The sequence below is a fragment of the Pseudorca crassidens genome, chromosome 5 (genome assembly GCF_039906515.1).
Source record: "Pseudorca crassidens isolate mPseCra1 chromosome 5, mPseCra1.hap1, whole genome shotgun sequence".
Classification (NCBI taxonomy): Eukaryota; Metazoa; Chordata; class Mammalia; order Artiodactyla; family Delphinidae; genus Pseudorca; species Pseudorca crassidens.
Window position 1 is genome coordinate 69,044,921 of NC_090300.1, and position 14,981 is coordinate 69,059,901.

The window sequence follows — 14,981 nt, forward strand, 5'->3', positions numbered from 1 at the left end:
CGAAATATATATGATACTCTAGACTGGAATATACGTTTTTACCTGGTGCCATTAAAGCATCACTGACCTTGATCCTAAATATTCATGAGTCCATGAACAATGATCTTTTGAGTAACTCTTTTTTTCTATGTATATACCCAAAGTTTAATAATTATGAAAACACCTGATTAGGTTAGAAAAAGAAAATACAGTTTCTTATCCAAAACACAAGATCTCAGTTTTGTCTGGGTGCTAGTCGTTAATAATAAAATTTTTCTAAGTTATAATAAAAAAAAAGACACAGCTTCCAACTGAAAAGACTTTAAAAAATCCGTTTAGTGAAGATTAGAGTTTCCATATTACTTTTTAAATGCATGAATAAAAAGTAAAATATAAGCTAAGTTTATGTGATACTACTCAGATACTTTAATAAATTGTTTTATGTATTCTGGATGTGAAAGATAGCTACATATCTTTTCCTGGTTTTGCTATATGAGAAATAAAAATGCAAACAGAGCAAATGTGAGAAACACAGCATTTTACAAAGTGCTAAATTAAATGAAAATTCCAAAATTCTAAACACTTGCCTTATAAATTACTATTGCTTAAAGTATATAAACATGAATATGGGCGTACAACTGAGTTGTGTTTTTATCTGAATGATTGGTGTCCTTAGAAACTGGTCTTGAAAACCTCAGATGATATTGCAATTTATGAGAACCTGGAGAGTTTCTCCACTTCCCTTTATGTGTAAACTTATAAGATGTGATATCTTTCTAATAAAAGTTTTTAAATAGTATTTAGTGAACTTTAATGCCAACTTAATATATTTTTCTAAAATCTTAAATTGTCTTTGGAAACTTAGACTAATAGTTTATTGAGAAACCTAGTTAAGAATCAATATTTATCTGGGACTTTGAAAAATATTAAAATTCAGAGTGCCAATGGACTTCCCTGGAGGTCCAGTGGTTAAGACTCTGCGCTTCCACTGCAGGGGGCCTGGGTTTGATCCCTGGTTCCAGGAACTAAGATCCTACATGCTGTGCAGTGTGGCCAAACAAATAAAATAATAAAATAAAATAAAATTCAGAGTGCCAAGAACTGTGAAGAATCTAAGATTTTACTCTAATTTCAGCCAACAAGCTAGCCTTCCACAGTTTCATGGACGGTGGCAGAAGACACAGGACACCTGGGTCAGAGATAGTATTACTCCCAGCAATCCCAGCATTTCACCAGTCCCCTAAGTGCCATTTCCCACAGAGTGACACAGAGAGGGTCAGGGGATACCCGCATTGCCCACACAGTGGATTGCATTACAGGAGAGGAACCCTGAATTTGAAGAACATGAATATTTTATAATGAGCAGTAAGCCCACCTGAACTTTGTACTGGAGGGAGACATCACTACGATGGGCAATAAATAAAAACATCCTTTGCTCTGGAGGAAGACACAATCTCTATCTCCTGGTTGCTCACTGTACAAACATCTTTGAAAGAGAGTCCAGAGCAACATTAATCATTGCTTCTGCTCTTATGATGTGCAGAATCATGAGAACCCCATGGAGAATGGTCTCCCAACACAGACAGAAATAAAAAATAAAATGCATAGCTCCTACACAACACCTATGCATGGTTTTATATATGTATTCTTATTTATGTGTGAACACTTTTTTCCTTCAGAATACTCAAATTAAGATTAAAAAGCATATAAACATCAAATTATGATATACTTGATAAAGTTGTTTTAAGAGCTGGAGTTTTAAAGATTTAAGTATTGTCATTTAAACTTACAGGACTATATATGTTTGTGAGTGCATATGTGCATATCAAAGTTATATTAAGGTTAATAATTTAAAAAAATTATATATAAGAGAGGAGAGATGACTTGCAGTTTGGGAAAAGAAAATTGGTCTCTGGGTATATCATCTATTGTCAACATGAAGCAGGTAAAAGTTCTTTGCCTAAATTATATTCTGACATGGGAGCAAAGATTGTCAAACCTCTGTGTGTGCCCTCTCCTTTTTTGCAAGTGTGCCAATATTTATACTGATCCTTGTGATGCTTTTGAGTGCTTCATGATTGTACCCAAGTTCCTGACTGCTAAAAGAATTAATACGATTTCCACTGTTATCTCTCTATGGCTGTTATAAAATATCCACTTCTAATTTTTAGTCACCTCTGCTATTATTTGTATCAACTCTCCAGTCTCTTAGGGCTACTTTTTCATATATTACCCATTTCTACAACTTGACCCAAAATTCAGAAGCTTTGGACACTCACAGGATGTCATTTTCACCTAAACTGTCTTTGCTGCTCCCCAGACTAACAAAGATTTGCTCCCTCGCCTTGTCCAGTTCAGCACTTGCCAACAAGGAAGAGAGTCCAGGAGTGAATGGGCATGATCTGTATGCTGCAGTTTTTTCCTAGAATTGCCCTGGAGTCTTGTAAAAGCTGCCCTTTTTTTTTTTTGCCAGCCCCTCAATGTTGAAGAGTTGTTGATATGAGTGTGCTCTCGTGATTGCAAGCATCTATTTAGGATGAGTGGAAACAGCCACAAAGAGAGGTAGACACAATGACTATCTGCAAAAGACTTCTAAGAGACAGTTTATTCCCAGGTTTGGAATACCCTAGTCTGGTAACAATACTTGGATACACTTCGCAGGAGAGATTGTAAAAGAATTTTGTTTTAAGGCCCTACATGTATATAGCAATGCCTTCATTGATTTTTCCATCTTAAATTAATCAAGGGTAATGTTAAAATAGAAATCTTAAAGAAGAAGTAAAAGGAGAAGGAGGAGGAGAAAGAGAGGAGAAGGAGAAGGAGAAGGCAGGGAAGAAGGAAGGACCAACCCACTGGCTAAAGATTTTGAAAAACTGGATTAAAGTGGCCAGAAATATTGTCTATAGCCAAGAAGCAAGTAGCAGAGGTTACCTCTGGGGAGAGGAGCTAGAGGGAAAGGGTATGAGGAAGACTTCTTTTTCACCATTTACCCTTTTGTTCTTTTGCATTTTGTACAAAGTTTATAATTGCTTATCAAAAAGTTCATATAATAACACTCTTCCAAATTACAATGTCACATACATGACCCTTGAATTACATTTCTTGCAGATATAACTGCACATGTGCAAATAATGATGGGGGAAACCTGTTCATGGCAGCATCATGTGTAATAGCAAAAGATGGGAGGCATCTAAATGTCCATGAAGGGGATGAGTGAAAGGAACTGTGTACATCCATGCAACAGGATCAAATGCAGACCCAAGAAAGGATCAAGAAGCCTATTATGCACTGATACAGAATCTGTATTTCCAAAATATATTACGTAAAAAAATAAATTAATAAAAGAAAAAGATACAGAAGTAAACTATGCTATCACTCTCTGTAAAATAGACGTGCATTTCCTTGCTTATGTATTAACAACTCTACCTAAAGGATACAGAGGAATAATATTATTGGTTGAATCTGGGGAGAAAATTAGGTGGCAGTAAGACAAGAGTAAGAGGGTGGCTCTTCACTATATACACTTTTGTACCTTTTAAACTTCAGGTCTTATAAATATATTACCTATTCAAAAAATAAAAATAAGCATTTTTTGAAGGGGATAATAGTAAATGTTACCAATTTCAGAAAACCTCATCCACAGGCATTTTCTACACCTCCACCAAAGTTCAATTGGTATCCCAATAAAATCCATTTAGACTATCTCTGAAATTATCCTGAGACTATAAGAAATAGAAAGAACATGGCAACTGAATTATTCTGTAGAGATAAATGAGGAAACCCAAGTCATTTTCTGCAGATGAAAACTTTTTTCGATATATAAGTATACATATATCAGAGTGCTCTTCTTGCTATGAGTTTTTTAAAACTTTTAAATTTGTGATATAATTTTAGACTTACAGAAGAATTGCAAAACTAATACAGATAGTTCTTGTACACCACCTTTCACCCAGCTTCCCCTAATGTTAACATCTTGCATAATCATAGTACAATTATCAAAGATAAGAAATTAGCATTGGTGTATTACTACACCACAGACTTCATTCCAACTTCCTGTGAGATTTTAAATTATGTTTCAAAACCTACTTGATTCAGGCGGACTTCCCTGGTGGCGCAGTGGTTAAGAATCTGCCTGCTAATGCAGGGGACATGGATTCGAACCCTGGTCCGGGAAGATCCCACATGCCATGGAGCAACTAAGCCCATGAGCCACCACTACTGAGCCTGTGCTCTAGAGCCTGCGAGCCACAACTACTGAAGCCCGCACCCTCTAGGGCCCGCCTGCCACAACTACTGAGCCTGCATGCTGCAACTACTGAGCCTGCATGCTGCAACTACTGAAGTCCACGCGCCGAGAGCCTGTGCTCCACAAGAGAAGCCACCACAATGAGAAGCCTGTGCACCACAACAAAGAGCAGCCCCTGCTCGCCTCAACTAGAGAAAGCCAGCGCACAGCAACAAAGACCCAACGCAGTCAAAAATAAAAAAAATAAATAAAAATAAACCTACTTGATTCAAAAAGCAAGCCATTAAGAACATAAACATTATTTCTTTGTTACACAGCAAAACAAATTGTATTTTTTGTCTTTAGATTTTAATTTTTGTCACAAATATTTTTTGTAAATGTTCAAAATAGCTAGATAGTATTCTGAAGATTTTTAAATGTTTGTATAGGTGTACAATAAGGCAAACTGAATTCATGTTGGAAAAAGTGGCATCTGTAGAATTGTGGATTTGGCTTAAGGGACTTAAATTATGGCCTGAGAGAAGTATTCATGTTTCATCAATTGATCACAAGCTTTTGCTAGTCAAAAAATTTGTGAATTAGCCACTTAATTGAAGAGATTTCAATTCCATTCCTGAGTCTACCAACAAACGCAGTGGTTCTCAAAGTGTGGTCCCCAGACCAGCAGCATCAGCATCAGCTGGGAGCTTGTCAGAATATGTGAATTTCCAGTCATCTGTGTTTTAGCAAGCCCTGGGTGATTCTGAAAGCTAAACTTTAAAAATCTCTGATTATAAGTGTTTCAATGACTAAAAGGAGGGGAGAAGGAGAAGGGAGGAACTAATAAAGAACAGGAAATTCTCAGTGGAACATTCAACCTGCCTGCTTGTTAACAGGAAGGTCTTGGTTCAAACTTTACTTGTTTGTTTCCAAGAAATAGATTGTACTTCATTTCTCTTAAATACAGACTTACCTTTTCTATACATCAAGGTTTCACCTTTGACCTGAGTGAACTGGTTCCAAAGACTACAAAATGATTAATGTAGAACCTCTGCATTGATAACCTCTTCTGCCAGAAACCGATTTGATCACTTTCTCATTGGGAAATGAGTATAATAACTCCTCACTTTGCACAGTTCTGATATGCACACATTTCAGTCACAGCAGTCTAAATTAAGACCAGTCCCCCAATACCTGTGAGTAATGACATAGGAAAAACTTCACTGTCCTCAAAGCACTAGGGAAATAAGAGATGTGTATCATGATCTGTAGCCAATCACATCAATTCTTTCAAAGTCTGTTGACGACTAGTCACCGTGCATTTGTTATTCAGTATGCAGTTGCTGCTTTGTCTTCCAGTGATAAAGCCCACCTGACATTTTACAAAAATGAATGACTGAAAAAATTGTCCAAGAAAAATTAAAGTGCAGCCCCCCACCCCCCACCCCCCAAAAAAAGGAAAAGTGATATCACTAGAAGTGAAGTGAAATTGAAAGTGATTAGAAGATACCGCCAGGGGAATGTTGACACCGCTGCCATTCTTGAGACTCCAGGCATGCAGCCAGGGGAACTTTGTAAAGGTGAACTTAGCGACATAAATGAGGAAAGTGGTTGTGACACCAAGGATGAAGATGTGCCAGTGGAAGTGATGTCTGCAAAATCCTTCATGTTGAAGAATCCTCAGATTTCGTAACATAGGAATCACAAAAGGTAAAATCTTGGAAGCAAAAATAAGTTGTCAAATTGTACTCCCCTGAGAGGGGGGAGCTATATAAATGGATTGGTGGACTTTCAGGGAATTAGGATCTGAAAAATTGTGCAGTAACTTGGAAATATTTTAGTTCAGAGATTGTTGTTGTATCTCGTATGTTACCTTTGCTGACAGAAAATCAAGTCACAATCAAGCTAAGAAGAGGATTATAACCCGGGACACAGATTCTCAGAAGCTCTGACAACTGTTCCACTGGTCAAGAGTTAGAGGTGCAGTTTTATACATTCCTGAGACAGAATTTATGTATCACATTTACAGGTTAGCATTGTACATCAAGTTCATTAGAGATGTTTTGGTCAGTTATGTGTGTACAGAGTAAGCCTTTGGTCAATGTGACCCCCTGTATGGGATGAAAAAGAAATATTAATCTTAAAATTACCATGCTGGTGTCTGAAGAAAGGGACCATTTTTCTCAACAGTTGATTATATCGTCCTGCTTTGAGGAGGTCTGGTTAATGTATCATGCTGATGCACATGCGCATTGGGAAAGACCCACCACAAAGAGGGGCGTTTTTCTTTTTTCTTTCCATCTTAGTTTGATTCTCTTGTCATAGAAAATTTATGATTTTTCCTCATCACCTTTATCATCTAAAGTTTGATTTCTTTCTGGTTGTCATTCTCAGTAAGTTACTGGTCTGGTAATAATTAAATTATTGTCTATTTTTTTTCTGAAAGATATAAATACTTGTGAATTTTCTTTAGCAAGCTAGAATAGGATTTTGGGCTCTTCTCCCACATTTATGGTGGTTAAAAAGAAGAAAGGGGAGGAGAAAAAGGAGAGGACAAGGGAAGGGAGAGAGGCGGAGACTGGAGAAGAAGAGGTGCTCTGTTCACCCACCCATCCATCCCCCTTCCAGATTATTCTTTTATGGTATTTTATCTTTTTCTTAGGTATTCAGTTATTCAATGTCTTAGTCATTTTAAATTGTTCTATTTTGTGTTCTCTTTCAGATAGTCTTTCTAATACCAGAAGTTCATGGCCACTGAGTCCTACTGCTTGTTGTAAGTGCTGACTCTTAACAGGGTGAGTTGTTTCCACGTATGTTTCGATTATGATCAAAACGTATGATCTGTAGCAGGGCTTTCTTTTTCCTGAGAGAACCCATTGTGCCCTGGGTGAAGAAGAGTCCTGGCAGATCCATTCTCTGTTGACTTCCAACAAGAGTCTTGGGATGTCACTTGGACTTGGACACATTTTTATATTAAATTCCCACCTTGGGGTTGGGGGACTTCACTGGTAAAAGAAATTCAATCTCCAAACCTCTATGAGAAACTGGACTCTAAGATGTTAACAATGGGGGAAACTGGGTAAGGGGTATATGGAGGAACTCTGTGTACTATCTTTACAACTTTTCTGCAAACCTAAAATTATTCCAAAATAAAAAGATGATTTTTCAAAAGGGAAGCCCCTAGGTTAGACCCTTAGGTAGCCATGGAGTCAGCTTGCATGCATCCTGGTCCTGTGTTCATTTACATCTTCACTTTGTGTATCTGCAATATCCCTTTTGCCTTGCAAGTTCAGCTATGAATTTAAAATAAATTTTGTTGTAATTCATCTAGCACATCTGAGAGTTATTACAGGTAGATTTTCAGATCATATCAGTCCACTACACATGGAACTTAATTTCCTATTTTCTCTTTAATCCACACAAATCAGGCTTTTATCCCCACCAGTGAAACTGGTCCAGTCAACCTTACCAATAACATTCATCTTGCAAACGCAGTGGTAAATTCTTAGTAGTCAGATACTCAGTCCTTTGTTAGCATTTGAACAGTTGAGCATGCCTTCCTTGAAACCCTTTATTCTCTTGGTTTGTCAGACCTTCCTCTTATTTCTTGTACTTCAGTGGCCTCTCCTCAGACTTTTTTGTGGTCTCTCTCCTTTGCTGACCTTCAGATGTTGAGTGCCTCTGGACTCAGTCTTCCACCCAGTCTCCTATAATTCTGCACTTATTCCATGGGTGATATTATTCAGTACAATGATTTTAAATATTCATATGCCACGACTCCCAAATTGAGATCTTAGGACCTGATGACCTGACTTTTTCTCCTACCCCTGCCCCCCTGCTTCAGGTCCCCAGACTCATTTATACAATGGCCTACTCAATATCTCTGCTTAATGTCAAATTTAATAAAGCCCAAACAGAACTCTCCATCTGGCGCCAAAAATAACAGATATGTTGTTCAGTATATGCCTGTGGTAGGCCTTGACCAGGTCTGGCGATGTAGCAGCAAATAGAAAAGTAAATCACTGTGGCATAGCAAAACCTCTTTATGGGGACTTCCTGGCGGTCCACTGTTTAAGACTCCATGCTCCCAATGCAGGGGCATGTGTTCGATCCCTGGTCAGGGAACTAAGATCCCGCATGCCACAAAAGGAAAACCTCTTTATGGAGTAGTAGGTAGACCTTTGAGTGGGAACATGGCCCTTCCCCAATAATAGTATGAGATGGTAAAACCACAGTTCTCTACATTGACCACCAAATTTCAAGTATACCTTCATGAGGGCCTTCAATCCAGAGATCTACTATTTTATCAATACTATCTTTGGACAGTAAACTTCTAGACTAGCCAGAGTAAAGGAGAGAAAGTTGCCTAACTACATGGAGTAGGGGAGGAATTCCTGAAGTCTGCTTTTTCTTTTTTTCTCATTTAATTTCACATTTATTCTCATTGCACTGGGCTGGGAAAGGAAGGAGTTGTGAGTGTATAGAATTGCACTATTGCACTGTCTTTCAGACAGAATTGGGATCCAGGTTCTAACTTCCTTTGAGTTCAGGATCTGAATCAGAGTCAGAGGAGGTTGACTGCAGCTGGAGGCTGGGAAAAAGGCAAGGAACAGAAATGTACTTGACCTTGGAGAATTCCTGTTCCAGGGCTCCCATCCAGGTACCTGAGGATCCTTCATGTAGATCACATGTTGGGGCGGTGGGCACAGCAGCTCCCCAAAGGGAATATGACTGGCACAGGCCTGGGACTGGTATTCAGGAGGTGGGAGGCTGGCCACATGTGCACAGGGAGGACCTGAGAAGACATTGTCCAACCATCTGTATCCCAGGATCCTGTGAAGGGGCCTCTCCATAAGGACAAGGCCAGGGCTTGCTCCTTGACCTCTGGTTGGCCTCATGAATAGCGGAGCATAAGTCATGCAAATTTATAAGCATTTGGAGACATTGTTGCCACTCTTCTTTATGCCCCTGTGCTTGCGACCCTGGGCAATTGCTTTTGGCTGTACATGAGTCTTCTCACCACTTCACATTCAAGGAATTCCCATTCTTGTAGGAAACTCCCGATTTCCTGGTCACTCTAAGGTTTAATTAACTGGCCTGTTGGCTTTTCTGATCCCTGGGTTTATTTTTCCTCCTTTACTTCCCGGGGGGTTGCCAATGATTTCAGCCTGAAGTGTGTATTTTAATTCCTGATAAAAATGTCTATTTTCTCTGCAGCCACAGGGTTCTAATCCAGGGTCAGCAAAGAGCTGGTGTCCAGGGTCTTTTGAGCATGGGCCACTGCCTGTACTCCTTGCTTGGCCCTTGCAGTAAACCTTTCTCTGCTCCAAAGCCCGATGTTTCCGTTTGTGCGGCTTCACTGTGCATTGCGCACATGAACCTGGGTTCGGCAGCACAGGCACTTACTCTGGCATGCTGGAATTCAGCAGACTGTTTGCTCCTCTCTGCTCTGGCCGTTTCTAGCTGCTTTTTCAACAGACTTTCAACCAGTGTTCATGTTTTAATCTCACATCCCTATATCCAAAAAAACATGGTCCTACCAATTTCTGAGTCTTTTGGTTGTTCTGCAATACAAATGAGGTTGCTTATCAGCTTTCCACACTCTGAATTTAGGGCTTTCTCCCATCTGCTAATTTTCTCATCATTTTCTCATTTGCTTTCCAATTCAAGTTTTGTGAGCTGTTGTCTCTTTTCCAATTTTCTTGAGTGTTTAAGTCTTTTCAGCAAGACTTTTTACTATTATTTTGGTGAGCTTTCAAGAGACGGCAGAGGTTAAATATCAACCTTCTAACTTTAACCAAAATCAAGACTTTAATACATAGGGACAAAGGTCCCCATTTGAAGGAGGAGGGTGGGATGGAGCAAAGGCAGGGCCACTGATACTCTTAGGAACCTAACAATCCACCTAGATCCACAAACTATTCAGAGTTGCCTGGGAAGCTTTGAAATCTCAGTTCACACTAGTTAGCCCAGGGGGAATTCTCATCACAGTTCTCTCAAGGAATGCATTCAAACGCAAGCATTTTGAAGTAAATCATTTAATCTCTATACAATCTCTGTACACTCTGTACAAATCTCTGTATAATCCCTCCACAGTTTTTTACCTCTAGGAACCAGGGTCACTGCAAAGAAGGAGGGCAACCCAAACTGGAAAATAGGTGCCCCAAAGGAAAATTTAGTACCTATTCCTCAATCTGTTTTCTGTTGAGAGTCTATCCCCTCAGTGATTCCCACTGTCCACAAGTATCGGCTATCTTATCAGACAGCCTTTGAGCTGGCTGATTAATCTAAACTCATATAGAAATGCACTCCGACTCTACTTTTTAGCCTCAGAACTTCATTTAGTTCGTTTGATAGATTTTTCTTTCTTTGTCTACTTCAAGTTGAGTCTAACAGATTGAACAGCTTATTTCAAATTAGAGAGAGCAGGAAAAATAAGAAGCTTCCCATTCAAGGTCCCAAAGGGTCTTCTGCCTTTCCCCTCCTTGGCAAGCCAGGGAGTTCAGTCCCAAGCGTCTCCTTGCCTGCTGGAAGGAGTTTGCCAGCTGACTCTACCACAGCACCACCTTGTCCAGGAACCAAGTTTTGAGGTGTGCTTAGAGTTAAATCTATTAGAATCATCTTTTGTGTTTTTGTTTTTTTACTTGCAGAGCCAGCAGAAAGGCAGCTAAACACAGGGTTTGGGGTTTTTTCATCAACTAACAGACATCAGCTTATAGAGAAAGATAGGTCATATAAAGTCAAAGCTATTAAGTCAACTACAATTTAAGTGAACAAATTACATTTTCTACTGCAAACTCATTCTGCAGATTAAAGAAACACTGCAAAGTTATATTTGCTTTGCAGTAGAAGGGAGTTTAAACATGAATGATCAGCTCAGGGAAAACAGCTAGTAGCAGTGGACATCTCAGGAAAATTTTCGGTGTTTCTACTGAACATCGCAAGAGACAGAGCCTTACAAATTGTAATTAAATAAGACTTCTCCTCCACTGGGCTGGGCTGCTTATTCCTGATATCACCAGAGTGTACATATTCCTGGCTCTTGACTTCTGAGCTTACTGTGGAGGATAATGATCAGCCTAATACTTTGAAAATTTCAAGCATTTAATGTAATAGGTTTCTTGACCACCACCCGCCGCCAAAAAATGCCATTATAGCCCATATAATTTCTTTTATTTGGGTCAATTGTGAGTATAAAATTTTAAAGTTACTTTTCAAAGGAATTTTAAAGGAAAATAAAAATAGAAGCCTCTAGCAAGCAAAGGGGCACTATGCCTTGACCATCTTCTCTTTTCAGAGGCGAAGGCCTTCCCAGAGACAGTCTCAGGGAATACCAGCTAGTTACGCATCACCTCAGCCTTTCTACGGGAGTCAGGAAGATGACAGTGCCCGCCCCCTTTATTTTTTCGAAGTCCTATTAATATAATTAAAAAAAAGTTTTCATCAGAAACAACTGACAATATTTAGTCGGTTATTTTCAGACTTTAGTTGGCCTATCATTCAGAATTCAGAACTGGAAACCAAGATCTAACTTGCCTCTGCCCTGGTCTGGCTAACGAGTACAGATTTAGTAGGCCTGCAATCCGTCTGAAACAGTGTATCCCAAACAGAAACGTTCAGATGAGCTATATTGACACACAGTATTTATGTTGATTTTTTTTGGTAATTACTTTAATCAGTATTAGAAAATACAAGAAATTAAACCGATGATTTCACTCAAGCGAAGTAAATGCAAATTGACTTAAAAATTAGGTAAATAATTCAGGTGGTACTCAAGTATGGCAAAAATCAGGAAGCCTGAATAGTTGAAGAATGGCTGGATTTATTCCAAGGAAATGAGGTCTATAAACTGCCACTTCACTTCTACGTCTACTGCACCCGTTTCAGATGCAAGGAGTGGACCTAAGGACCACCACCACCCAGCCTATGCTCCAGGCCCACTTTCAAATGGGGGCAAATTCACCATACAAAATTCACAGACGGCATCAGCAGAAGTAACAATACCAAAGCAACTGACGGAGCAGTGAAGAGGAGGAAAATGCTGAGCTTTTTTCCTTAATGTAGTAGGGTTAGGAGAAATTTTATTTTTAAAATGCCCTGTATTGTTCTTAAAGGATTGTTTGTGCAACAAAAAACATAAAAACTTGCAAGTAGAACTCATTTTGTTTTACAGTCCAGACAGTTTAAAACAGCTTCTTCTTAAAAGTACCTTTATGTAAATCGTCACCATTTCAGTAAGTAAATGCAGGCCTACAAGTTCAGGGGATAAAAATGGTCACATAAGCTGAAGGGGCCATCAGGATGTGTCCTTTTTTGAATATGAATAGCAGGAGTAGTTCTACTCTTTAAAAGAAATTAAAACAGCATATCAACAGTACAACTCATTGTAGGAAATAGATAATATCCCTTCATCTTTGTAGTTCTACTATTTATTCTTCTAATTATTCACTCATTCATTCAAAAACATTTAAGGGCTTACTATATGTCTAAGGAATTACCGCCAGCAGTGAAAAAATTCTTTTCCTCATCAGTTTGTTTGACCTAAGAATAAAAGAAGCAAAAACATCATTTTGCCATTTGTGGATTAAAATTCACAACTTCCTAGAAGCTATTCTGGATCAACTCTACGCTAACAATGCCTTTACTGTCTCTTCTTGGTTCTTATTTTATACACTATTCAACAAAGTTGGTTGCTGTGGCAGGCAGAATAATGTTCCCCCCAAATAGGTTGGCTTACAATCGCTAGAGGGCTTTACAATTGTCAGCGGAGGCTACTGGAGAGTAAGACTAAACTAGGTGGTCACACAGGGAAAGAAGCTGAGTTTTAGCATCACTTGCCATATAAATGGCCTCACATGTTCCAGGTTAGCAAAGAAGCATTGTAGTTGACTTAGAGATAGCCATCCAATTTTAGATCTCAGGTAAGTGGAAAAGTTTCACAGTATACTCTGTGTTGATATGCAAAACTTTGTTAATGTGTATGTTTTGTTTGGATCTTTATTTTTTACTTACTAATACTATTTAGTAAGCACTTGAGAATGTGGCAAGCACAGCATTTATTAGAAATACATGGTAGAGTTGCTGGCAATGTGGGTCTGGATTTTTGCTGAATTTTGGATTAGGAAACTTTCTTACCTTGAAACCCCTTGAGCAATTGTGACTTAAACCAGAGTTTAGCCCTTGATTATTTCCTGTTAAGGGACTCTGGAAATCCTCCACAGCATGTAACAGTAGTGCTAAACCTAAAGAAAACACTCAACAATTAGGTGTTGTTGATTGATTTCACCCTGTAGACTCAAGTGAGACTAAATTGTTCGCCATTTTTCTCATTTAGTATTTTCTTTAGTTTCCTGGATCCCAGGAGATTTTTAGTAGGTTTTGGATGAGCCAACAAGGATTTCTGACCTCCATTCTCAGAAAATGTCTGGCATCACCTCAAATCTGGATTTGACCATTACAGAGGGTGGATAGGGAGCATCATCACTAGACTGAGGGTCAAGTACACTTTGTCATCTTGGTATTAGTTTTTGTCACAGTTCCTAGCATGATAATTTTCAAATAAATGATTTTTGGAAAAAAATGTATTTACAACCAGGTATCATGTTGAATACACAAATATAGAAAATTAAGTCGTTTTTTCCCCCGTTATCAGACTTTAGGTTGGCCTTCTGAATTAATGAGAAAATGTTTTCTTGAGTATTTGTGTTATCTTGCAGGGTGGGTAGGACTGTATTTTAAAGTTAAATGACTAAAAATACTATTTTTGGTTTTTATTAACGAGCCTGGGTTAGGGCTACAGTTGAAAACCTCTGGATCTTTACAAATCATGCAGTTTATTTAAGCAGCAAGGGTTGTATTGCTCTCAATTTCACTAAATCAACATTCATTACGTATAAACAATTAAAGCGCAAAAAGCCTTAAAAAAAAAAAAAAGACCATAACCAAAACCTGTGTAGTCCCAAAGCAGCATGGAGCTGTACAGGCCGGAAGCATCCATTTAAATTCCTGAGTTACAAGGAACATCACCCCTACATAAGCAAAAGTTTACAGTGATTTTAGCAGGCATTTCTCACACCTGTTAAAATTATAAGCATTATTTTAAAAAGAGAGCGAGAGAAGAGCAGAGGCAACATGAGAAGAATGGAGTTGGCTGCTCCAGAGACATCTGCAGAGGACACTACATATTTCTTCTCGCCCTGCACGCTGGACGGTAAACCGGATCTTCTGGGGCTTGCTGGGCAGCCGACATTTTCCGTAGCAGGAGTTTCACTGTCAAGGTCTGAAGGATGTTAAACGCTCGGGCCAAAGGCCAGGCGGCTCTTTACCGTCAAGTTAAGTAGCGGTGGGAACGAGCGGAACAGCCCGATTCCCCTCCAGTGCAGAGTATGGACGTGCCTGCCCCTCCGGCACCGAGCACTGCGGAATCGGCGAGCCTGGTCCCACTGTCCGGCGGGAAAGCCGGAGCTGCCAACCGTCCGGCGCGCCCCAGCCTTCCGCCTCCCGGTCCAGCCCGGCGGCCCGGCCGCCTCTGCTTCGGGGACGCGGAAACCCCGTAGGAGCAGGGCGGGCGGGGAAAGCGGGTCTTCTACTGCTTGCTGCAATATTCTTCCGCCGCAGAGCAAAGAGTCCCAACATCCCCCGCCAGGGTCTTGGGATGTTCAGCAACGCCGTAAGATCGGCAAATAACTAAATTTGGGTTTTCCCACCGATTTGCTTAGGATATTTTCTGAGATAAGCACCCCAGGATCACAATTTTGTGGCTGGTCGAAGAACGACG

At 39.5% G+C, this 14,981-nt stretch overlaps 1 pseudogene; it reads right to left on the bottom strand.

Moving 5' to 3' along the window:
- Positions 1 to 8,574: 8,574 nt before the first annotated feature.
- On the bottom strand, positions 8,575 to 14,453 carry LOC137224279 (putative uncharacterized protein MSANTD5; annotated as a pseudogene).
- Between the last annotated feature and the right edge of the window lie 528 nt (positions 14,454 to 14,981).